Genomic DNA, 24,319 nt, shown 5'->3' on the forward strand with positions numbered 1-24,319 from the left:
GAAACACATGTACATGCTTTAATCATACTGATAGAGTAAAAGTAATACTATGTTTATCTAGGGAAGGCCCTTAAACACTTCTCTGCTGACCCGTGAGGAAACAAGGCTGCGACGTGTAGGGTTTCCATTGGCTTCAGATTGGCAACACTAAACTGAGTGAGTAATATGTTGTGACATAATAGGATGAAATCCTGGCCCTAGTAACGGCAGTAGATTTTGGTATTGATTTTGAAGGTATTTTAAGGTTTCAGCTATAGAAATTAGTGGCAAACCCCATGACAAAATAATCTAGTTAGTGGATATTACAGAAAATGCTTTTCAAATGGGAATGTATCCTGTTGCAAAGGAACATATTGAGCTGTTGACCCCACAAAGTACTACATGCATATAATAAAGTTATTTCCTGTCTATTTAAAACTTCCTTGTAACAATGTGGGTAGATCTGGTTATGCTGTTCACCATAATGACAATTTATCCAAAGCAATTTCTTGCCTGGCCTAAAATTTTGCGAAAATACCTGGTCTTTAAAGCCTTTGAGAAAGGGAGATATTTGCACCTGACATGTCTACAAGTAACAGATCAGGTTATTGATCAGTCCTGTATATGTTGCTTTCCAGTGGGAGGATGAGATGGAGAGGCCAATCCATTACTGCAGCTATCCACCACTGGAAAGCAACAGCGCTAATGATACAGGTTTTCAATAGCTGATTTATATTATCCTGCAGTCAATAAAACCTCACGATTTTGTCACTGTATTGTTTAAAGCAGTGATCCCAAATACTGGCAGGCCCCAAATCTGACCCTCTGTAACACAGCTGCTGTGTTACAAGCAGGTGAAAACTTAACTCTACCAGTCCTCCAGGGTATGGTTTAGACAAGCTCTTTGCTCACTGAGCAGTGGGTCCTGTGAGCCCTGAGCTGGTATGAGGCTCGTTCCAGTGAGTGATTTCTGTAAGAGTAGCTAGGGCTCCGCCAGCTAGCGCTCCCCTGCACCATGCCACTCAAGGGGGGGAAGGGTGAAGGAGTTACAGTCCTTCCTCTGGGCAAATGTTGCACTTAAAATTTCAGTGACTGACTGCTAATTTGCTGGCGATTGATGAGACATACGTGTTGGTGGCTATAAATGAGAGGCAGTAACTGGCTCCCCTGTTTTCCCTTCTAGTGATACAAGTACTCTCAACACCACAGAGGAACTGCCCGCTGAATCCAGCATGGTGCACAGCTCCTGAGCGAGAGAGCGGCAGCAGTGAGGAGCTGTGTTTGCTGGAGTGTTTGTAAGCTGTGTGAGAGCCAGCCTGAGCAGTCAGTGCTCACAGTCCCATCCTCTCTGTTGGTTGTGTTTGAGCACAAGAATGGTCACATCAGAGCGGACTATCATAGCAGGTCAGCTCAGCTAGGCTGGGGGCTTGTCTCAGGATGTGCTGACGTTTCCCAACATGTGCGGGAGGGAAAGGCTGTGTGCAGACCAGCTGTGCACTTAGACAGGAGAGCATAGAAGTAGCGTGGAGGTTTGTACCTTCGGATGAGCTGACCTGCAGGGACAATGAATGTCTTTTTGGACTTGTACACACCCTGTTTTCACACAAACATTTAATGCAGATTTGTAACGTGATAGCTGCCAAGTGTCTTTTACACAGTCACAGTCTAGTGACTGAAGGATCCACTAATTAAGAAGCCCCTAATTAGGCTTTTAAATGATAAACTGTAATAGCTCTAGTGCAGCTGTTGTAAACTATAAAGTAAATTATACCCAGTTGAAAGAGGCTTTAATTACGTATTTATATAACAGACTATAAGGACTTGGAAAGATAAAAGAATTTTTAGTATCTGCAATTAAAAAAAACGAGAGTAACAATAGAGCTCTTAAACCAATGAAAGCAAGGAAATTCAAAGTTAATCTGAAAAGCTGCGCTGGTACTTTCTTTTATGCTCCTGGCGTTCTAATTTTTGGGGGGTTGTTTTTGTTCTTTTTTTTGTTTTCATAATGGATGAGATAAGGAAATATTATCAGCCAGGAGTTTATGTCCCCTGCTCTTGATTTCCTAGCTTTCATAAGTCCAGCATTAATGGTACTCTGGCAAACTTTCTGTGGTTTCATTTTTGCAGAAATCCTAGTCAGAAGACCCTTACCAGCCAGCTTTTCTCCTTCTGTCCTGATTTACAGGATGGTTATTGTACAGTCGCCTTTCTGAAGTCAACAGGAGCTCAAAAATCAGTCATATTGGGCCCTTGGAAACCATGTTCAGGCCAAATCTAGCCTGCACATTGTTGGTGCAGTTTTGGCAGCCATTCACCACACTGTGCTTACCAAATGGAGAAGTTTGGATATATCTGGGACTATTCAGCTATTTGTGGAGATTGCACTTTGGGCTTTTTTTACAGGGTCAGTCCTGCTCCACTGCAATTAAGGAGAGTTTAGCCCTTGCCTATATTTGGGGCTTGGCCAGGCTCTAGTCTGCTTACCCTTTAGCCATCAGCACTGCTCCTCTCCCCCACTCTGCCTGGCAGTGCCTCTCTTGGTAACCTCACCAGTTCTGTCTCCAAACTCGCATCTGCTCTCAGCCTACCTCACTTACCCAGCCCCATTTGCTGCCCGTCCTTGCCACCTCCCATCACAACTAACACTGATGCACTGCAGTGAACAAATGCCTCTTTATAGAGAAAAGGAAATACGTGTTTGATGTGCCATCCATTTCCTGACGGCTTTGCTCATCTGTTGCCAGTTCTTTTTGTTTCTTAGATTACTGCTCCTCAGGACAAGGGCTGTGCTTTTTGTGCGTTCTTGCTGCCACCACATAGAAGATACAGACATTAGGCTGTGATGGGCAGAGAGCTCATTTTCTTTAGCTGCTCTTAGAGACTGGCCTTCATAGCTGTAGAACTGAGCAGCCCATGACAGCCAAACAAGGTAGTGCTTTTTGCTTATTCCATCCACATCCAAGTATTTTTATCTGGAAATGTCACAGCAAGGGAAATAAGGAATACAGTTCTCATAGTTAATTTTTATGGTTGATTAATTAGCCCAAAGAGTATTAAATTGTGCTAATGTAGTTTGCCTCTTCGATGCTGTCTTTTGACTTCAATGGAACTAAATACATGCTTAAAGTTAACTACATGCCTAAGTGCTGTGGTGAATCGGGGCCTAGGGCATTAATTAGAACTTGGCTCAGATTTACTTTCAAGGCTTACCCACCCCCCCCTTTTTTTTTAACTCTTCAGAGCTCAGCAGTTTAATTGGTATGCAGATGTTCCCCTTTATTGCTGGCAGAGGCCTCTGTCACTGTTCTGAAGGTACTCAGACATCAAGGCTGGTACAGTGGGCAGGAAGAAACCCCCCCTGAAGGCTTTCAAGCTTTGTGGGAAATAATGATGTATGAGACAGGGATTCCTTTGGAACCTGAAGGGAACATGACAGACAGAATAATATGGGAGGAAAACATTGTCTTCACAATTGAGACTGATGGTCTCATCTTGTCTCCTTGTTATTGTTACCAACCAAGACTGAGATGAGCTTTCTTATGAAGAACTTCATTTTGTGGCAGGTTCTATATGTTGGACACACTGCGCTCAGTGGTAGCTTTCCATCCAAGGTACAGATATTGACAGGCTCTGAGGAACCCTTTGGGGTGGTGTTTTAGCTTAAAACCTAAAATTCCTTCCAGCATTGAGATGCATTTTGTCAGGAATGACAGTTGCAATTTGATAATCTTTTACCACTTTGCCTGCCTATCTCAAACAGCTAGCTGGAGGGGATAAACCCAGAGCTGTTGGGCACAGGAGTGTCAGCTTTATGAATCAGCTTTTCTCGCACTTTATTAATTTCACTTTCCAGTGGTTAGTGCATGTTTGCAAGAGACAATTGATTTGTACGGATCTGTGTAGAATGAAGCAAAGCTGGAACTAAAGAAGGAGTGCAAGTTGACAGCAATGCAATAGCTCTAATTGACAGATACCAAAGGCACTATTTAAAGCAAATTTTCTTCTGCTGTTTAGGTTAAAAATGGCCCTCAATTTGTCTTCCAATTGCCATGTTCAAAAAGAAGTGTTTTCATATATATTCATTTCAAATGGATTAGCTGAAATATCAAGTGCTCATTTTCTATACTTGAAGTATTTTAAAGTTAGATGATTCAAAATGCTGTTGTGCAAGGTACAGGAAGATGGCTGTTTCTTAACTCCTCCAGAGTAAAAGCTGTCTTTCAGAGGACAATTTGCACATGTGAGATTTGTGTTAGTATTTTTTGGCACCCACAGTTTCATCAGAAATGCATTTCAGCTAATGGGAGGCAGAAGGACTAATACACATGCTGCATGTTGTGGGTGCAAAAATGCAAATAGAAATTACACCCACCATGGAAAGGGCTAGGAAAATGTACCTTCCTGGATGTGAGCAGGGCAGGTTAGGAAACATCATCTTCCTTTTACACTTGGCTGTTACTCTTTACATTTCTGGAGAACTGGGATCTTGCTGTTAATCTTACAAAAATAGATGCTGTGGTGAAGCCTGAGGCATGAATAAAATTGGATGTTAATCTTAAAGCAGATTTTTTACAGCTATGCAATCAGAGCCAGTGAATCCAAATGATTTTGGAAACTCTGTGTTTGTTACTTATTTAGATAAAAATACTGTGGGGAAAGAGGTCAGTGGCACAGGTACATACTGTAACATTGGGGCTCCTTAAAGTTGCGCAGATAAGCACACCAAACATTAAACATCTCTGGCTTGACACAAATAATAGGCAAAGCTGAAAAAAGCCTGCTGACAAGAGGAGTGGGTGTTGGTGGGTGACTTGCTGCAGTTTTAGAGCTGTTAAGTGTAGGTTTTTTAGCATTTTCATTATTTAAAAGTGGAATGGTAGTTTCTTCACTCCCTCTGAAAAGTTACTAATTTACTCTGAAATACAGGGTAAGCCACAATGATTTAACAGATTTGTAATGTGCTTTAGAGTGGTTTCAAGTAACAGACACCCTCCTTCTCTCCAAGCTTCCCACTGTCTCAGCTCTGCCCTCACTCCTTTCTCTGTGTACATCTGCACCAAAATGCAAAGCAGGGGCTGCCCCGCATGTGGCTTTCATCTGTCTAGCTCTAGTGTCAATAGGTTGGGTGGCTTTGAGCACTGCTGCTCATGCAGGTTTGCCTCATTCCCAGTGTTCAGAAACAGAGGCTGTTAGCTATGTTCAAATGTTGGGAATGGCATCCTAAAGCATGGAGTGGTTCAAAAGCTGGTGCTCTGCATGTACTGCTGCAAGCGGACAGGCCTTCCTTAGGGTAGCCCTGATGTGTAGAGGCTGCCTTTTGCCCAGTGCATGCAAAGTGCCTAGCCGAGCATTGCTGAGGACCATGATTAAGGTCTCCAGGATGTTTCTGGAATACAGCCATATTAAGTAATCTGCAGTGCTCCGTGTCAATTGATTGAGAGAAGGCAGCTGAATTATGTTCTCAAGGGGCTGTCCAGGAAGACTGGCAGCCTGCATGGATGGGAGGTAGTCAGGGGATTTTCTCCAGTCGTCAGGCTTGAACAGGTCTTACGCTCCAGCCAATTCGTGCCTACATATTGCAGTGGTGAATAACCGTGCTTATGGCAGGATGCTTAAGCTGGAGGCCTTTTGCATAAATGATACTGAGATTTGATGGAGCCTGCTGAGAAGGAGCTGGCCTTGCATTTACTCAGAGAGGTCTCTGGTGGTTTGTGGTAAGGAATTGGGACCTGAGGCTGAAGCCACAAAGTCCAGGACCAAACCACAGAATTTATACAACTGCCAAGGCCTGCCCATTTGCCTCCCCAGCTGAAGGTCTGTGTCACCACACATCTGCCACTTTTCTGTCGCCTCTTGCTTTTCTGTCTCCTCTTGTCATTGCTGTTTGAGGGAAGAATCTATTTTGTTCAATATAGCAACGTTGTCTAGCTTAGTTTAATTTTACTAGCTGATGATTTCACATTATTCAGCACATCCATGGGTTTGTTTCGTATCAATAACCAAGGGTAGGAATACTTGAATAGAAAGCTAGATGGAAATGCTGAGGTTCTGGAGTGAAAAAAAAAGTTCTCTTCTTTGTTTCCCTGTTCTAGGAGGCCTGGAGAATGCTTAACCATTCATAACAGAAACTATTCAAGATGCATGGGTCTGAAAGGTCACTGTAAGTTTCTATTGCTCTTCTGGTGGGACTGGTATAGATCATGTCTTCTAGCAGCTTTTAAGGAAGAAAGCTTTTGTCACAAAGAGAAATGCTAAGTTTGTGCACCCAACCTCTATTTGGAAGAATATTTTGTTGTGAAACCTTTCTTCTTCCAGAGGCTTGAGGCAGCTGCTTTTGATCTGGGAGCTTACAGTGTGGGTAAGCGCAGCCATGTTAGGCTGGATAGACCTCACCCTCAGGGATTTGCACATGTTAACTCTCCTTGACTTGAACTGGAGAAGGGCCAGGGTTTTCACGCTTTCACTTTCTGTCACCGAGAAAAATGAATGCTGTTCTACAGAAGCTATAATTTCTTCCTTTCTTCCCAAGTAGATGATGACTAAAGAAGGCCTGAACTGAGTATAGATATTCTTATATTTACTTGAAATGAATGTAGCTCATAACTCTTATTTTAGCACCAATCTGGAACACTACTGTGAACAGATTTACAATGTCTGCCTTTTCTTTACCTTGGCATTCTGGCATTTATGCTCATTCTTGCACTGATACTTGGGAGTTTAATGAAGCCAAATGTTTGAAAAGTGAGTAGGTAAAAGGTAGAAACTTTCATATACAAACCTATTCCTTTTGTGTGCTCTGTAGTCTTCTTTTAGTTCTTAAATATGGTTTTATTCTTCTGGTACTAAGGGTCTCGGCACTGGTATTTTTGTTCCGGTATGTGTGTCATCAGCAGAGTTATTAGCTGTGTTCCAGTTGCATGGTCCTTTGTTGCTGGATTGAAAAGCTCTACTAACTTCAACCGTGTGTTTTTAGACTAGATACTTACAGAAAGCCTTTACTGTGTTTATAGAAGAGCAGATTTAATCTGGAAGTCATTGAGAGAAACCAATAAAGAACTTCCTTGATGTGATTTTTGGAGCTACTCTGTGGAACTGAATTACATGTTTTCAGGTATTGGACATAAGGGCACTTGAAAGCATAAAGAAGGTTAAGTGTAGATGATAATGAAAATGTTATCAGTATTTATAGGTCAGTCGATAATGTCAGTATATTAAAGTGATATGAAATATCTCTTTGATTTCATGGACAGTGCCTTACTGTATATAGTTTACTGTAATAACATGATCCTTGGTATACATTGATGATAAGTTTAACTTTATAAAAAGTTTGTTAGTAATCCAATTGCCCTGAAATGCCTTATGAAAAGTATGTTTATTACAGAACACCTACAGTTGCTATCTGCCTGGTGTTATCTCTGTTATAGTGAGCTAAGCTAAGAAAACACATTTGGAAAAAACATGTGCCAAGCAGAGATGGTTGAGGGTTTTTTTTTTCGTTAGACTTGCTGGAAACATTCATCAATAGTTAGAGATGTGGTCTTTCAACTAGGTTTCTTTCACCCAGATTGTATGCAAATTACAAGATTCTTCAAGCATAAAGTCATATGCCAGGAATATGATATTAGCATTTCTTTTAATAAGAATAACTGTGGAATTAAGTACCTTGTTTGGTGAATTGCCTTCCTTGTCATTCATCACTGTGTAACATCTTTGTAGAACTGCAGTAACTGGAAGGAAAGAAAATACTGGAAAGTGTTTCTGTAATTGGAGCTGGGTTTGGCAGGGACTTCTGCCTTTCTGGAAAAGAAATGCTGATTTTGGCTCTTCACTTTGCCATCCCTTTTTTCTGCTGTTGTGTACTGGAATAAAAGAATAAAGGTGAGCACTAGATGAGCTTTGAATTCCCTTTGGACCAGACTTCAGGAGTCTCTCTCTCTCTGACACACATTTTGGTGTTAATTTTTCCTCAGGGACTTTATTCACAACATCTCAGAACATATTCTTCCAATAAGATTTCACGTAGTTTGATAAATGTTTGGATAAATTTCATAACATCTTATCAAAGTAGGCACAATAGTTCTCTCTTGAGGAACTGAGCTTAAATGAAATGCTCATTTATGTTGGTGGGATAATAATAATGAGTACAGATCCAAGTCAGTGGTTTGTTATTCTGTTGCAGGAGTAGGCTGAATCAAAGCCTCTGTCAACAATTAGAGCGCAGATACTAAATTAACATACCAAAGACTAGCACTTCAGGAGTATAGTCTTCTACTCAGAACAGTGCTGACATGTACCTTGCTCACAGAAGCTCTGGAAACATCATGAGACTTGGACAAACACAGTGCATCCTTCTGGACAGCAGGGATGCTGCAGCAAGAGTGTGTTCTTGGCTGATGGAAATCTGCCCAGCATTGGGGGAGCTTGGTGGTACGGGAGACAGTCACAGCTGCTCTATTAGGATGGCCTATCACTTTCTTGTGGGGCAAGATGCAGCCTCAGTTCTCTTTTGCACATGCAAAAATGGTATAATATTAATTATATTGTCACCAGGTTTCACTAGTGAAGCCCCATAAAACAAAAAAGGAATGGCTATATAGTGACACTAAAACTTGGTATGTTTTTTATATTAAGTGGGTGAGCAGAGATCACTAGCCATAAAGACACTGCTTTTCCAGAAATATGAAATACTTAGGTAAAAGCTGCACAGAAATTTGATTACTTCCTCCTAAAATGGTGACCTCTTCCCTTCTAAATAGGTTCGATTCTCTTCTTTATGAGACCCCTGCACCTTCACCTAGATTCTTCCTTGAGCAGCGGTGGTAGATCTGACCACCGAGGGAATCTGGCCCACTGAATTCCTTTTCTTTCTGTGCAGTTGAATGAAAAGTGTGTGTCTTTTGAAGAACAGTGACTGAAAGAAATATTGATGACTGCCAGGGCATCTACGGAAAAGTATAAGAAAATTACTCTACTACAACAGGCAAGACAAAGGGGCTTTGTTCACTCTTTCTTGTAGATTGTATATATTAATAGTAACAACCAAAGTTTTGTATTTTTTCAGAGAAACACACAAGGCTTTGAATTGTATTGTTTTAATTGCAGCTAACTGCATGAATTAAGTGGAAAATTGCACACAGTACTTTGATTGTCTAACTCTGTATGTGAGGCTTTGGGAACAGTTTGTTATTATAAAAGAACAGCACTAACAAGAAATCAGCCAACATATAATTGCTAGGCTGAGGGGCAGTTTGGGGAAAGCTGATATTTATTTATAAATTATTAAATAAAAGCACATAATATGTGGATCATCTCTCACTGCCTCCACACTTTATACATTACTCATCTTCCTAAATTTCATGTTCTCCAGGACATTGCTTCTTATAACCAGTGCAGGCATCAAAACCACCCACACCCAGGAAAGGAGATGCCTGTGCATTTGTTATGATGGCAGTTTTGGTTATGGGACTCACCTAAGAACAGAAACCTTCAGTTCAAGGAAAGGACTCATGAACTGAGTTTAAAGGTTGTTTTATGTGCCTAAAATACACACAAGCACCTGGGACTCTGTTCAGGTAGCTTAAACTTTGGCCAGGATTTCCTACTGACTAGGTACCTTTGGAGATTTACAGCCAGCCAACACCCTAAATAGAAGGACTTAAGGAGTGATTTAGGCATTAAATTTAGCAGGGTTCTCAAAAAACATTGGTTATGTAATTCCGATCAGTTTTGGTAAGAATGAGGTAACTTCTGATTGTCCTGTATGGTTCTCTCCGCACACTTAGTGCCTTACTACCGTAGGAAACAGCCATTTTACAAGACACAGCAAGGAGGTAGGTGGTGGTTGGACTCACCAAGAAAGTGGAATGGTACTTCATCCTCAATGTTTTTGGCTACCAAATATCTATTCCCGCTCTCCTGGGGGATGGAACTGCCATTCTTTCCTTCAGCATAGATTTGTAGGCTTTTTTTTTTTTTCTCAGAAAGCAGAGGTAACTATTATCGTTAGCCCAGCTCTTCACAGCTGTCATGTATACAAATATCCTATGGGTGAGTGTCAAGAGGATGGGGCCAGGCTCTCTTCAGTAGTGCCCAGTGACAGGATGAGAGAGCACGGGACAAAGTGCAACACAGAAAGTTCCTTCTGAATACATGGAAAAAATTCTTTTACTTTGAGGGTGACAGAGCACTGAACAGGCTGCCCAGAGAGGTTGTGGAGTCTCCTTCTCTGGAGACATTAAAAACCTGCCTGGACACAACTCTGTGCAACCTGCTGTAGGTGCACCTGCTTTAGCAGGGTGTTGGATTAGATGATCTCCAGAGGTGCCTTCCAACCCTGACCATTCTGTGTACACTGTTTCCTCTCCATTTCCAGGCAAGAGCCAATAAACTGAAATTATTAGGGATTAGTCCTCTGAGCCTTTCTAGCTGTGTGGGAAGAGCATTGTCCTTGGCAGCTGAGGAGGTGGTTTCTGGGGATGCACACAGCCCAGGTTCCTTGCCTTGCTGCACTTCTCAAGGGGCAGCAGTAGATGCTAGTGAATGTGGCACTTATAGTCAGGTACCTAGGGCAACTAGTAACAGTCTCTATTTCAGAGGACCCGGTTGATAACCAGGTGCACCGACACATAAACAGTTCCTCACATGTCCACGTAACACAGGGGTGGGTGATGTCCTGGCCTTACAAGCAAGATATGTGTCCTACACACCAAGAGACCCTTGGTATTCTGTAGCTGGCATTGCTGGACACATCTTTGGGCCTCCTGTGCTGCTACGTTGAGATGAGATTTGTGCTGTACAAACAAATCACACTGGTAAACCACTTAAACAGCATTTAGGCATTTATGCAACTTTAAAATGGTAGAGGCTTAATTTTATGACTTAATCTGCAGGCTTGTTAAAACTTATGTGTCTACACTGAAGGTATGTGAAGATTATATCAATAATACTGGCTACCAGATTAGCTGATGTGAGACTAGATGGTGCAGAAAGTGCTTGAGATGTGGAACTGGGCAGAGTATAGCTTTGCACAGCTTTTGCCAAGAGTTGCTTGGTATCCCTGTCACTGGTTTTCAACATCCAAAAATATTTTCCCCAAAATACCCTATATTTCTACAGGAGTACACAGCTGCATTTATGAAAGGTCTTGGCTTTTGCAGCAAATCTGGTTTGTACAGTTTCTTTTCTATATGCGTGTTGCCTTCATAATTACTGACAAGCATAATGAAAAACACAGTTTTGTTACATGAGCTTTCAACAGTGGTTTTAAGTAATGTAGAAAATATTGCAGCTACTTCCAACAAAGGAAAAAATCAAAACAAAGCAGCTTTGAAAATGTTGATATACTTGGGGAAATAAATCTTAATTTTTAACTCTGTTCTATTATTTGCACATACTGTTGTATTGTTGTATATACTCTGTTTAGTATCTCTGATACTAAACCCCATATAAAGCACTATTGATTTCAACCAGCTCAACAGGAGATAGTGTATGGCTTCTACCCTGCTCTCCCCTGCTCTCCCCTGCGCTGTGGGACTAAATCTCAGCTGTGCTCCCCTGCAGCCTTTGGCTAGGTTTTATGGGACAGCCTCTATTCAATGCTTGCATGCACTGCAAAAGCTGTCCTCACTGTGAGAAGTAACTCACCTTCACCACACCTCTTTTTCCAGCAGGATGTGGGCAGGTTCCTGGATTAAATTCTTGTTAATCACAAACCTTGTTGTATTGAAGGCATTCAAAATATATGGCCTTTCAAACCCTTGTGAGTTCACAGCATTTAAAGATAAGAGCACAGTATTGCCAAGAAACGTGTCTTGTTGAGGCCCACAATTAACTTTATCAAAAGAAGGAATCTTATTTTTGCCTGCTGTGGATAGAGGGTGCATCTCAAAGCAGCCTAAAGTTAAAGATAGATATAGCGTCTGGTTCAGATCACGATATGAAGAAAGGTTCAGGTTAATTGGTATTTATTCTTAGTTTGTACTTACTCCTTTTGGCTTGAGCTAACAGGCAGGAGTTGGAGGCCCACAAAGTTGCTTCTCCTGGGATGACAGATGAATGAGAGTCTCCATGGGGAAAACATATTTAGGGATGGGAATGTCACTAAGGAAGGCTGGTCATTGCCTTTAGCTCAGTCAGCCTGCAGGGAGGATGCTCTGAGGGGCAGCTCAGTGCCAGCAGGGAGGATCGGCTGTAGGCATGGACCGAGGCATCCCAGGGGGCTGTGGAAAAGAGGGTTGTTCTGAGTCCCTCCTCTGCCCAGTGCCATCTCACACCTCTGTACCTACACAACCCCAGTCCACCACCTGTTGCCCTTCCTGAGTGTTTCTGGCGCCAGGGAACGGTTGTGTGAGGGTGGGCTAGCTGGAAACTGGCCGGCTGCCAGCCTGCAGAGAAGGGGGACTTTCCAGAGCCCCTCAAAGGCTTTCAATTCCCCCTGTTTTTGCCACTGTTTTCTGCAACGCCACCACAGCTTGGGTGCAGCCGTTTATCTCAAATAAAGCTGTTTTTTTCCTGAGGTCTCCCTACTCCTCCTGCAGCTGTGAGGGGCAGGGGCCCACCTGCCAGAGGCCAGACCTTCGCATTTTTGCAGCTCCCACTTTTTATACATTTTATTCCCCCTGTTGGTGTTGGTTGGAGTTGAGATGCTCCTAGCAGGATCTCCTGTGTGTTTGGGCGGGGTGCCCCTTTTCCAGTAACTGCACGGGCTATTTTAATCCCTCATGCACTTGTGGAGAAGCGCATCCCTGTTTTGGCGGTAATTTCCCGGCTTTGCGACTGCCCGGGGAAGGGCCACCCCGCGGTGGGCGGGCTCTGGGCCTCCCGCCCTGCAGCCATAGGGCGTCGCCTCTCCTGCTCTGTGGCACGATTGGCTGGGTCCTCCCCGCAGGCGGGGCTGGTGCTATAAAATGGCTGCGTTTTGAGGGGAGGGTTGTAGCGTTCGTGTTGTGTTGTAGAGGGTGCTGTCGCTGGGTGGCCTCTGCCTTGTGGGCATGGCTGTACTGCTGGAGGCCAGGCAGTGTATGTAGATTGGTGGCTTTCTCCTTCCTCCTTTCCAGCCAGCACTGGCCCCTCCTAGCTGCCTCAGGCAGGCTGCTGAGGTGAGGCAGAACTCATGGTCCTTACCAGTACTGTTTGCAGGGATGTTGCTGAAGAGCTGTTGGGTTGAATAGAAATAAAATAGCATAAACTATGTTTTAAAATGCAAATTCAATTGCAGAAGGGAAGGAAAAGGACTCCTAAACTTGCACGTAGGCAAAATAGGTGGTAATGCTGCCTTGGAAATGCCACGGGAGTCTGGAGAGACTAGCAAGTGGTGAGTTCCAGCCTTGGAATGCGATCTTGGGCCTTGCCAAGCACTGGTATGCTAGCTCTTTGGTGGGCTGCAGCAGCCTCAGTGGGCAGGACTTGTTGCTTTTAGCACAAGAATATCCTAAGCTCAAAACAAACTATGTATAATAAATGCTAAGAGCACCCTTTTTGGGGCTTCTTATGCTATCATAAAGAAACTACTAAAAAAAAAAGAAAAGCAGCAGTATGCTTTGTTGCTCACTTAATTGTGGAAGTTTTACTATGTCCTGCTGTGCTGGTGATAAAGGCCTATTACCAAGGCTAAATTAGATCAGGTGTTTTCCATGTCCCTGCAGTCTTGAGTGTCAGCTGTTTTAGCAGTGCAAAAAAATGTTGGGGTCAAGCAGCCCAGTTCTGTGAGCATTTGCCCATGTAGATGTGTAGGCCCTCTATTGATTTGACCAGCACTTCCTGTCAGCATGGCATCCTTATAATGCTTTTATGTATGCAAAGGTGTGGACAAATGGAGATTATTAAGCTGATTTAAAACTGGTTTTCTTCCCCTTTTTCCTGTGCTTTTCCCCTGGTATTTAATTAAATGACTGAAATGTGTGTTCAATAAATACCTACAAATCACATCTGTTTTTTGTTTGCTCCCAGGAAGAAGAGAACAGCATTCCTACATGTTACCTCTGCAATGGAAATGTTAGGACAGCTACGAATGTGCAGCAGACTTCAAGCTGTATGGCAACTACAGGTAAGCTCAGAAGTTGTTACTATGGAAAGTGCAAAGCTTGAAAGCAGTTTGTTCTTGCTCCTTGTGTTGATTAATTGAAAGTAAATTCAGTTTTATGTTGTGCTCAGTCTTTTCCATAGGCTAAGTGTTTTGCAGGTTCACTAGACAGAACTGAGTTTGTGTTTTGGAGATATGATGAGGCTGGATGGGCTGACGTGGTAGTTGAGATTAAATGGATCTGCCACCCTGGAAAGTATTGGAGCTAGATAACAGTTGTGAAATGCTAGAGTTGAAAGAAATTTTTAGTGTGTGTTCCCTTTCCTTTTCTCTTGTGCTTGGGCAGGTGGGACTTGAAGTCTAGGACCTCAAGTCTAGAGGCTTAGATGATTAATTTCTGCACTTTGTTGTTCCAAAATGATGGTGGTCCTCTTCCAGCCTTTGCACTGAGTCTGAAAGCTCTGAGCACGCGCAAACCTGTTCCAGGGCTGAACATGGGCATAGTTGTCAGCATTCATGTCTAATTATTATAGCTGGTTTTCAGAGTGAGCCTTCCTTTTAATATGAAGTGTATACTTACATGCTGTTCTGAGCTGTTGTCTCAGACTTTTTACCGATTCAGGAAGACTGTATTGAATGTTGGTAAGTACATACCAAAGAGGATGTGGTTGAGTTCACATTTTGAAATAGCTCTTCCGCCACAAGGATTAGTATCTACTACCTTCCTTTTAACTGATGGCTTCTATTCTGTAGTAGACATTTGTGACAGTGTCTCTGGGATATATTTATAAATATATTTGCCAAAGTTATATATTGAATAATTCCTGCTTCCAGCATGTCCAAAATGATCACATACAGAATGTAATTAAAAATGAACCTGCTGTGGTAATTGCATGTTTCTATAATTTATTTAACACCTTACTAGGAAATACTACTTCCTATTCTATTATATCTTTTATTTAAATTAATGTCATTGATATGAGGAAAATAAGCATACATACTGAAGAGGACTGGCTAAAACTATTCATTTGTATTAGACTATTATGAAGCATTTTCAGATTAGAGGCCATTAAAAAACCAAGTAATCCAATAGCATGGGAAACCTGTGGTTTTCAAGTGTTTGGTGTGTGTGGAAGGGAAAAGGTTATAAAGAGGCTTGTGGGAAATAAATGAAGGGAAAAATTAGGTTGACTTTTTTGCATGGTTTATTGACTAGCTGACAAGCCAGACCATATATATTTATTTTTTTTCTCTGTCTTGCCATGACTGGCCAGGATCAAATAAAGGATGTCTTGGAAAGGAAGGGAAGTGTCTTGGATTTCCAAATGTGATGAGTTTCCACTTAGTGATTACCATATACTCAGCTCTGTAGAATGATAAGTCTTTGATTTAGTTTCCCATACAGAGAAATGGAACACGACTGAAGCATAGATTTACACTATGGCATGTTTCAGAAAGTCCATGAGCACTCAGCAGTGCTCTATACAAATACAGCATGAGTGCCAAACTACATGTATTTCTTGAGGTAACACTTCACAATGTTATGTTGATTTCTGAAATTGTATAATTACTTAGTAAAAAGCACTTGGAAGAACATCTTTTTCTGAAAGGTTTTCTGCTGCTGGTTTTGATTGAATCTACTTTACTGTACAGGCATGTTTTTGTCATGCAGTCTGTGTAAGGAAAGCACTCTGTAATAATAAAAAAAATTAGGAAGATGCAAAATTGTCCTGGTACTCATGTTACCAGCTTCCTGCCAGACAGTCTCTGCAAAGAAGATGGTTTTGTCCAAGAGTGAGAAATATACTTGTGGACCTGGCAAATTCCTGCTATGGGGGGGGTTGTTTGAAATGACATCTTGGAAGAGTTCTTTATACTATGTGCCTAAATATCCACAGCTGTCCTTGCCCTCTACCTGTAGTTTAAGCTTTCTGCTGGCTTGGTGGGAGGTCTCCTTTTTATATGTATTGCTTAATGCTTAGGAACTGAATGTAACTTTTATCTGTTTCTGGGTTCCACAGCATTCATAAGATGACTCTTTCCCACTGCACTAAATGCTTTCCTATTCTGCATGAATGATGCACGCAGTGTTGGGCTGCATATATTATTTTTCACCAGAAATGTTTTATTTCATGGAATTGGCCAATTACAGAGAAAATTTGCAATTAATGCAACTTAGGCAGATGCATGACAGAACAGTAGAATAACTATGTGTGTTGAAAAGCTTCACTTTCTTTCTATAATGCTCTTTTAATCTTTGCTGAAATTCAGGCTGTCAGCTTTGATACTGTTTGTTGGTCCTTCAAATTCAAAGTGTGTTTGGTAAACTGCTGAGCTGAGTGCATTTAGGAGGTGGACAGGGTGCTGGCATCATTGCAGTCTGACAGAAAAAATCACTTTTGGACCATTATGCTCAGAGTTTCTAGGAGGCCTTTGTAGTGTAAGGAGTGGGCAGATGCTGTAGTGGGCATGTAGCCTAAGTAATGCTGTATGGATCTTCAGATAGATGAAAGTACTATAGTGTGTGGACTATTGCTACAAGCAGCAGCCCCCTTCAGCACTGGGGGCGCTTCCTTGTTTGGAAGAAGGTAGAAGAGAGGAGATGGAGTGTCTGACATTCATGCCCAGGCTTTCCTGTCTGCAGGGAACCAGCAGAGCAGCCCATTGCACTCTGGCATTGCCAGTACATCATCCTAGAGAAGAAGGTGGGTGTCTCATTTGAAACACACTCCTTTCTCTTTTCAGAGAACACTCTCCAAGCCTTCCAGACCATATGCTTCTGTCCTCACTGAGGAACTACAGAAATATGCAACCATACAATCTCCCTTTCCCTCTCCATATTGTTGGGAGCATGATGGACAAACAATTCCTGAAAAGTTCCTCATTGCCTAGGTAATTAGGATCTATCTGTCCAGACATCTCTGTGAGACCAAAGAGCCAAATGCACACTCCAATGCTACCGGGGCTCATGTGTTCTCCCTATGGACCTTTTAGCCTGTTAAACTCATCCATAGAAGAGCCCTGCTTTTCCACCTGGAGGTTGTGGGGTGCAGAATGGAAAGCTTACTTTAAGCATTAGAATAGTCATCCCATAGACTTTTATGGAGCTGTGAATTCCCCTCCCCAAGTCAAGTCACTTCTCTCAGTTCTTCACTCTTTCCCAATGCAGAACCATTTGCTTCAGCAGATCCTTGACTGCATTGTCTGTTGTGCGGCCCCTATTACAATACTATCCAAATTGTTCGAGATCGTCCATGAATTTTCTTTATGCTACTCACAACACTTAAGAGAAGTGATACAGAGAAAATATTAAAGCTACTAAAGAGCAAATGGGGCTATAGAGCACCCTGAAGAACCATTGCCACTGCTGTACTGGGTCCCTGGATGGGATGTCCTAAAAGCTGCAGCTGCTTTCCCATCTTACCTTAACTCTTTTAACAAGGGTGGAGAGGAAGCAAGAAGAGAGAGATGTTTCTGCAGTTATTACAACACGCGATGATATGCAGATTCCTTCTCCCTGCCCTGTGACAAGCATGATGTAGGCCACAAAGTGCTGCAATCTATATTGGGGCTTTTTGGGCCGTTTTAAAAAAGAATTCCATCTTTGCTGTCACATCTTCCTCTCTCACTGAAGGCAGGGACTGACTAACTAGCAATGGTTCAGTGGCAGATGCTATTGTGAAAATGTTTTGATGGTGATCTAACTGGGAATAGAATCCTCTTAAAGGTCTGGGCAGGCTTCTAACCTCTATGCGATATGGGTTCCGTTGGCTGGTGCACAAAAGCAGCCCAAGCAGTCCTGAAAGGATGAATCCTGTTGCTTGCAAATGGCTGCTGCTCTTCCAAGATGACACCTGTGGGCCTTAGTTGTCATGCACTGGTACTCACTGATGTATTAGACACAAGAATGTTGTTGGCAGTTTGATATACCTAGTAACATTTTCTAATAGGAGAATGAAATGCCAGGACTGATGGTAGTTACTTGTTTCAATCCTCTGAACACAGTTAGCATGCAATCAGCATTGGTGGTTTTCTTCTCAGTTTGAAATCACATTAACATTAGTCATGTAAAAGGCTATACTGTTTTGAAATAAATATTTATCAACATATCCTGTTGTGGTTTATTTTTAGTCTGCTGATATGTTTGACTAGTATCTCATATGACAGTGACATTTGTAAACAGAGCAGGGAGGGTGTGTCACTGCCCTTTAAGTTAGTATTTTCCTGATAATTGTTATCAGATTGTGATACTCACACATCGAACCCTAAACTCTTAATTGTAACAGTGCAGACAGGAGAGCTATAACTTGAGTTCTTGCAGTTACCAGCTTTTCCAGTTGCTTTTAGTTTGTCTTGCAGAGGAATGCTTCAGGTGTGTAAACGTAGAGGACTAGTGCAGTTTGAGGTGCCCATGCATGTAGTGCCTGAACTCCAGCTATTACTGCAGAGGAGCAGTAGCCTTCCAGGTGCCCTGTGCCATGGTCTCAGCCCTGTGCAACCGTTGCAGATGCCCAGAGGTGCTGAAATTGTGTTGGATGAGTCCTGCAGGCAACCTCCTAGGTTTCTGCCAGCTGTTTCTCATGGGTGTTACGAGGGAGACACCTTCAACACACAACCATCTGCTGACACCTTGTAAGGACATCCTCGTGCCTCCCATTGAGCAAGCACAGGCTCAATCCTCTTGGCTTCTCCCTAACTACTGCATCACTTGTTGCAAGCTTGGCAATTTGGGCAGCCTACAGAGAGATGTACATACTTTCCCCCCCGATACTTTTTGGGAAAATTTCCTCACATGTATGAGAAAATACAGTGGTCTTGCCAGGAGATGATGTGGAAAAGCCTGAAAACTTTTAAGTTCAACTGCAATGTTTTAAATGTGCAATGAATTTGGCTTTTTTATATAATTTAAATTTACATATGTAAGTCAACTATATCCATTGGTTTGAGGCTCATAGAGGTATCTTGCAGATCAGTGAGTAGTTCAGAGGTGCGTGAGCTGCAGCTTGCCTAGCAGTGTTGGGCTGTGGGAGGTTGCTGTGAGACCCGAGGAAGCTGCTTGGTCTCTCCTTGTTTCCGATGAACTGGAGAGAGAGAGAGTGTCTCTCACATTTATTGCGGTACTTGCACAGTACTGAATTGTTTCTTCCTGTAGTAATTTCTGTAGCTGTCACAAGAGTAGAATGAGCTTTGAGTCTGTGGGGATGTGTCCTTCTCTGTCTGAGGTGATGTTCGGAAGTTAGCTGGCAGATTTCATGCCCCTGACAAGAGGCTGAGGCCACCAGTGGGGACAACATTTGTGCGGTCATCACACAGCATTAGACGTGGTGTGAAATTCTGGCAGGCCTGTCTGAAGGACACAGGTTTGACGATACATGGCAGCTCTTAGTTACTTCTCACCAGTTGTGCCCTTTGAGGAGAGGGAAAAAGGCTGCCTCAGTGGGGCATGTCCTACATACAAGACCATTGCCTCCCACTTGTGCTATTGCTGACATGTCCTTCCAGGCTGTGGAGGGGTATAAAACTGAGGGCCTGCCCCCGTGCATGCCTGGGCAACAAGTTTATCTGACAGGGATGGTATTTCCAAAATAAATACAAGGATCTGTCCCCACTCATCACTATTTCCATCCTGCCACAGGTTGCCACACACATTCTCAGCTTGTGTGAGCACTCATGGGGGTCATCAGGCTGTGCTGTGTCAGAGTGAGTGCTTGCTGTGCCTTTCCTAGCCTGTGTGATTTTGGCAAAAGCCTGCCTAACCACTGCTGCAAGGAGGTTTAAGTTCCTAGGTCCCTTTGGCTGCTTAAAAAAATCATAAGCTGCAGAAGTAGAAAACCTCGTGAATGGAACTACTAATTTTGCAGTTAAGAATGAATGAAAAAACAAATAAATGTAGGAAATAGAGAGTCAATCAGCTTGTTGCCTAGGAGAGGAAGATTTATGGGGTGCCAGAGTTCCTGCTGCCTTAAGGAAATGCTGTAATGACAGGCCAGCAAGGCAAGAAGAGAGCCTGAGGGCCTCGTCACTGTCACATTGACGGCATGGTTCAGACCTTAGCGGGGGTGAGTAGGTGGTGTCTATTGCCTTTGCTTGTCAAACTCCCGGTCACCAAATAATGAGGTGATTGTTAAAATTCCTCAAAATATTTTACAGGGCATGCATTTGCCAATGTTCATAGCATTTTTTTTAAAGCAGCGGTGCTCAGGCGGTGTCTGTTATCTTGGGAAGGAGTTCCTCCCAGCCCATGTGAGACTGGAGAGCTGCGCAGAGTTTCTTGTACTGGTGGGGAGATAGATGCTTGACAGACAGCCTAATCTTTATTGGTTTGTAGGGCATCCAGACTGACCATCCTGCAGTTCCAGCCAAGCTGAAGGCAGAGTATGGCAGGAGGAGCCCCACTCCACTCCCCACCTTTGGTTTTATATTGAGGAATGAAGACTTTAAAATTCATGAAGTCAGTGCCTTTCCAGCCCTGCAAAACTAAAGATAAATGCTAATTGCCAATGCCTTTCTCAATATCAATGGGCATACATCAGCTCCTGAAAAATGCACTTGCTATTTTAGTTAAAAATAAACAAATCAATTCTGGGGCTTTTGAGCATTTAAGCTTCCTTAAGTAAGCAATAGATTTTTCAGAAGAAAAAAAAAATTACTAGGAGGCAATCCAGTGAGTCCTGTTAAGAATAGGCAGGAGCACTAGGAAACTCAGATTCAAATCTTAGTTTTGCCGGTTTCCCAATATATTCCCAGAAAAATCAGATAAATCATTTAGAAGACAAGAATTATCTTTCAGTGTATTCACGGTGTACTTTTCTGATAAACCAGGAGTGTTGACAGGTTGGTTACAGCAGGAATAAAATTCACCTTCCTGATGGGGTAATGTGATAATGAATTAGATAAAATGTTTTTGTATTGTTTTTTGACCCAGCTGTTTTTGTAATGGTTTTGACTCAGTGAAAAGGTAGGTACTATCAGTTCACTGGTTGCCTGAAAATTAGAGGGGAATAGCATGTCTTGAAAGAAAAGGTTGCTGAAATGACCCTGTAGCTCATTTGCATTGATTGAATGAAAGGATGGTGGTGTCCTCATATTATTAGTATTTTTGTTATCAGTCCTCAGTGAACTGAGAGAGTGGATGAAGGCATTGATTGATAAGTGCTCCTCCACACATTGAGGTTTTGGTTGCTACGGGAGGCTTCCTCCCTGCCAGGATAAACTGGAAGAAAAGAATCAGGAAGGTCCCAAACCAAGGCACTTATTTTAAAGCAAACAAAAAAATGCACCAAAGTTTTTTTCAGTTTGTGACAGTAAGGTAGCCTTAGCATTTGTTTCATGGAAACCTCTGCAGTTGATCAAGACAGGCGATGAGTAAGATCATGCTCTGCTCATGAAAGCACCTTCTTCCAGGGACCTCTGCTTGATCCTGATCTGCTGCTAATTAGTCTCCACCCTGTGATACTGAGTCATTATATTCTTTGCCCTTTTCCATGGCTGCTTGTGGTGTGGAAACTAAGACAAATATTGCTCCCCTGCTGGAAATCATCATCATATCAAATTCATCAGTATCTGTAAACCCCCATTCAAGAAGGGAATAGATTTTGGTTTTTTTTTTTTTGGCCAGTGATCTATGACAGGAATATTTTGAAATTCACCCATGCTGTATGTTATGATGAAGCCCTGCATATAGCATCTGACTAGTTTCTCTAATGTCACAAATTATTTTATTTGTTAAAACAACAAAGCTATTAAGCAGCCTTTAAAGCTACTGCCAGGAAGAGGTGGAGGGGTTCCAGACTTGAGGCTCTTTAGTGCTGCTGTCACCAGCAGGTGCCTGTGTGTGTGCTTGCCCATAGCTTGCCATGAGGTGTACTGCCTCCAGCCATGACTTTCCAGGGTAGTACAGAATTGTGTAAGGTGTTGCTCTACAACTTTCCTGCATCCCCTTGTTCCATGCATCACTGGATTAAATGTCTCCTGCCTGATGTGTCAGGTTCTGTTTTGCTTTGTTTTCTTGGTGGAGGAAGACGAGGACAGGTTGCCAGGGTCACCAGTGTCTTTCCCTGGTATGACTGACTTCCTGGATTTGGCACACTTTACTAGCACTGGGCTATTCTTGAGAACGTGTCCTTCTGCTGAACTGTACTCAACCAAGGCTGGTTCAGGCTTGGTTCTGTGACTCAGATGAGCTGGATAGTGACCCTTGGGACTTACTTATGGAAGCAATTAGCTAAAGATGACAGTTGGAAGGTTGCTTAGTGGGTTACAGTAGCAGATGTGCACAATCATCCCATTATGGCTTAACCCCTGAAATGGGACAAGAGCCTTCTAGCTGTGTCCACTGTTATGGGTGGCTACAAAGCTATAGTGAGTATGCTTAGGCAACAGGAACAAAACTGAAGTGGGTAATTAAAAACTTCAATTAACAAATAGTAGTACATGGCTAACAGTTCCCCAAGAACCTATGCCCCATGCTGTATTGCTCCTTCCCCTGTTATCTCTGAATCCCCAGTGTCTGCTGTTTCCCTTTCTTCGGCACTCTGGGGCTAGATGGCATCTTACCTTTCCAAAAGGGCTTGTCAATTGAGAAATGTAATCTTGCCTGGATGGCCAGCATGTGCCTCTGTGTTGGCAGGTGGGAATCCTGTGGTGCTTTACCTCATCAGCTCTTGGTGGGCAATAAAAACCCCCAAAACATGGCTGAGCCTTTCTGTCTGGGCGGTTCAGGGAGCGTAATGGTACTCTCCTAGGGAGCTGGGAGGTGCTGCTGAGCCTTCCCCACAACAGCAAATTCCTGTGTTTTTTTTCTTTGCTGTGTTCCTGTGGGAATTAGGATGGCTGTATCATCCTGATGGAAGTAATTCTACCCATTGTACATGTACTGCATTGATGAGACTGGTGGTGACTGTGTCTGAAAAGGCCACATGGATGGTGACAACTGCCATTGACCAATCTGATGGAAGGATAAGATGATTGTAATAAAATGGTCTTTCTGTGGCACAGCAATTATAAGAGTTGGAGTAGCCCAAGTATCCAGTAGCACCCTAAAGACTGGAGGCTTTTTCTACTCTTTCTCCACACCCTTCTCCTAATAAAGATTTGTTGCAATAATAAAAAAAAAAGATACAGGAAGAGAAGAACCATCTGCACTCATGTGAAATGTTAAAATGAAGGCAGCTTTTTTCAAACATTCTTGGTGAAACAGTTCTATGGTAACACCAAGAGTTATGAAAGGGACAAATCCTGACCACTGAATATTTGTTCCTTTTAACATTCTTGGTGAAACAGTTCTATGGTAACACCAAGAGTTATGAAAGGGACAAATCCTGACCACTGAATATTTGTTCCTTTTGCAGTGAGCCTTGGTAAAACTCAGATTGTGTCTGACCTTACAGTACTAGTTTACAGTATCAGTAGTTTCCTGCCATGACTCAGTGGCTGGAACAGTAATATCTGACAGTCATTTTTTTCCTCTCTCTTTCCAGATCTCTTTTGAAGCTTCTCAGAGTGGGCGGGGAGAGACGAGTGACAGATATAGTCCTGGTTCTTGCCCTTCCTCTTGCCCTCTTTTTTTTTTAAAAAAAAAACCAACAAAAAAACAACCAACAACGAATCAACCTGTTCCTGCCTTTTTTGTTCCTTCCAGTCCTCTTATCCATCAGGCTTCCCTTTCACACATGTCCTTGACCAAATCTTACTTTCCTTTTCATTCCTACTGGTGGTGTCTAGGCCTGCTGATAGTGCCTGGGAAATACTGAGCTCATTCCCTCCCTGTTTTTTTTCCCCTCACTGGTACTTTCCTGCTCTCCAGGTCTCTTTACATCCTCCCTTCCTCTGCAGTTATCTTAATGAGCCTGCACTGCTATAATAAACTCTTTTGAGTTTTGTATAGTCTGGGCTGGATATGGCCTATGGTTAAGGTTGGAATAAAAGTTGGCTGTAAGACTGGGGGCAACATGGTGTTGAAAGTGCTGCTTCGTCTTTGGGTCCTGCATAGCTGGGATAATGAAGTAAGACAATGTCTAGCCTCACTTGTGTGGAAATGGTCTTCATTCAGCCCTGTGGCCTTGCTGTCACAAGGTCCCCCTGCCTCAGGGCTAGGCAGCAGCAGTTGATGTTTATTCCTGTCAATTGTCAACAGGCCCTGAGAACTTCTCAGGAGTGAAACCATCCTGCTTCTGCAACCTCCAGCCTAGAGATGGCTGACCCAGCATGAAGCACTGGCTCAGGGTTAGGGCAGCTAGGAACAGGGAGGATGTTTCATTACATCCAGAGAGGCAGCCCTCCACCTTACCAACAGAAGGTGTAAAAACCCACTTGTGGTCC

General features: G+C 42.8%; 2 long non-coding RNA genes across 2 annotated transcripts in view; both read left to right on the forward strand.

Moving 5' to 3' along the window:
• The window catches only part of LOC130155594 (uncharacterized), a 47,398-nt gene that overhangs the window by 4,474 nt on the left and 18,605 nt on the right, over positions 1-24,319 (forward strand). The window contains exons 2-3 of the long non-coding RNA XR_008824117.1: positions 6,072-6,234; positions 13,931-14,023. This is a non-coding gene — a long non-coding RNA (uncharacterized LOC130155594). The remainder of the gene's footprint in view (positions 1-6,071; positions 6,235-13,930; positions 14,024-24,319) is intronic.
• LOC130155595 (uncharacterized) lies at positions 6,752-8,944 on the forward strand. Its single transcript, XR_008824118.1, has 3 exons — positions 6,752-7,090; positions 7,696-7,857; positions 8,855-8,944. It is a non-coding gene; the product is annotated as an uncharacterized LOC130155595 (long non-coding RNA).

This window comes from Falco biarmicus, chromosome 9 (assembly GCF_023638135.1).
Source record: "Falco biarmicus isolate bFalBia1 chromosome 9, bFalBia1.pri, whole genome shotgun sequence".
In the NCBI taxonomy this organism is placed as follows: Eukaryota; Metazoa; Chordata; class Aves; order Falconiformes; family Falconidae; genus Falco; species Falco biarmicus.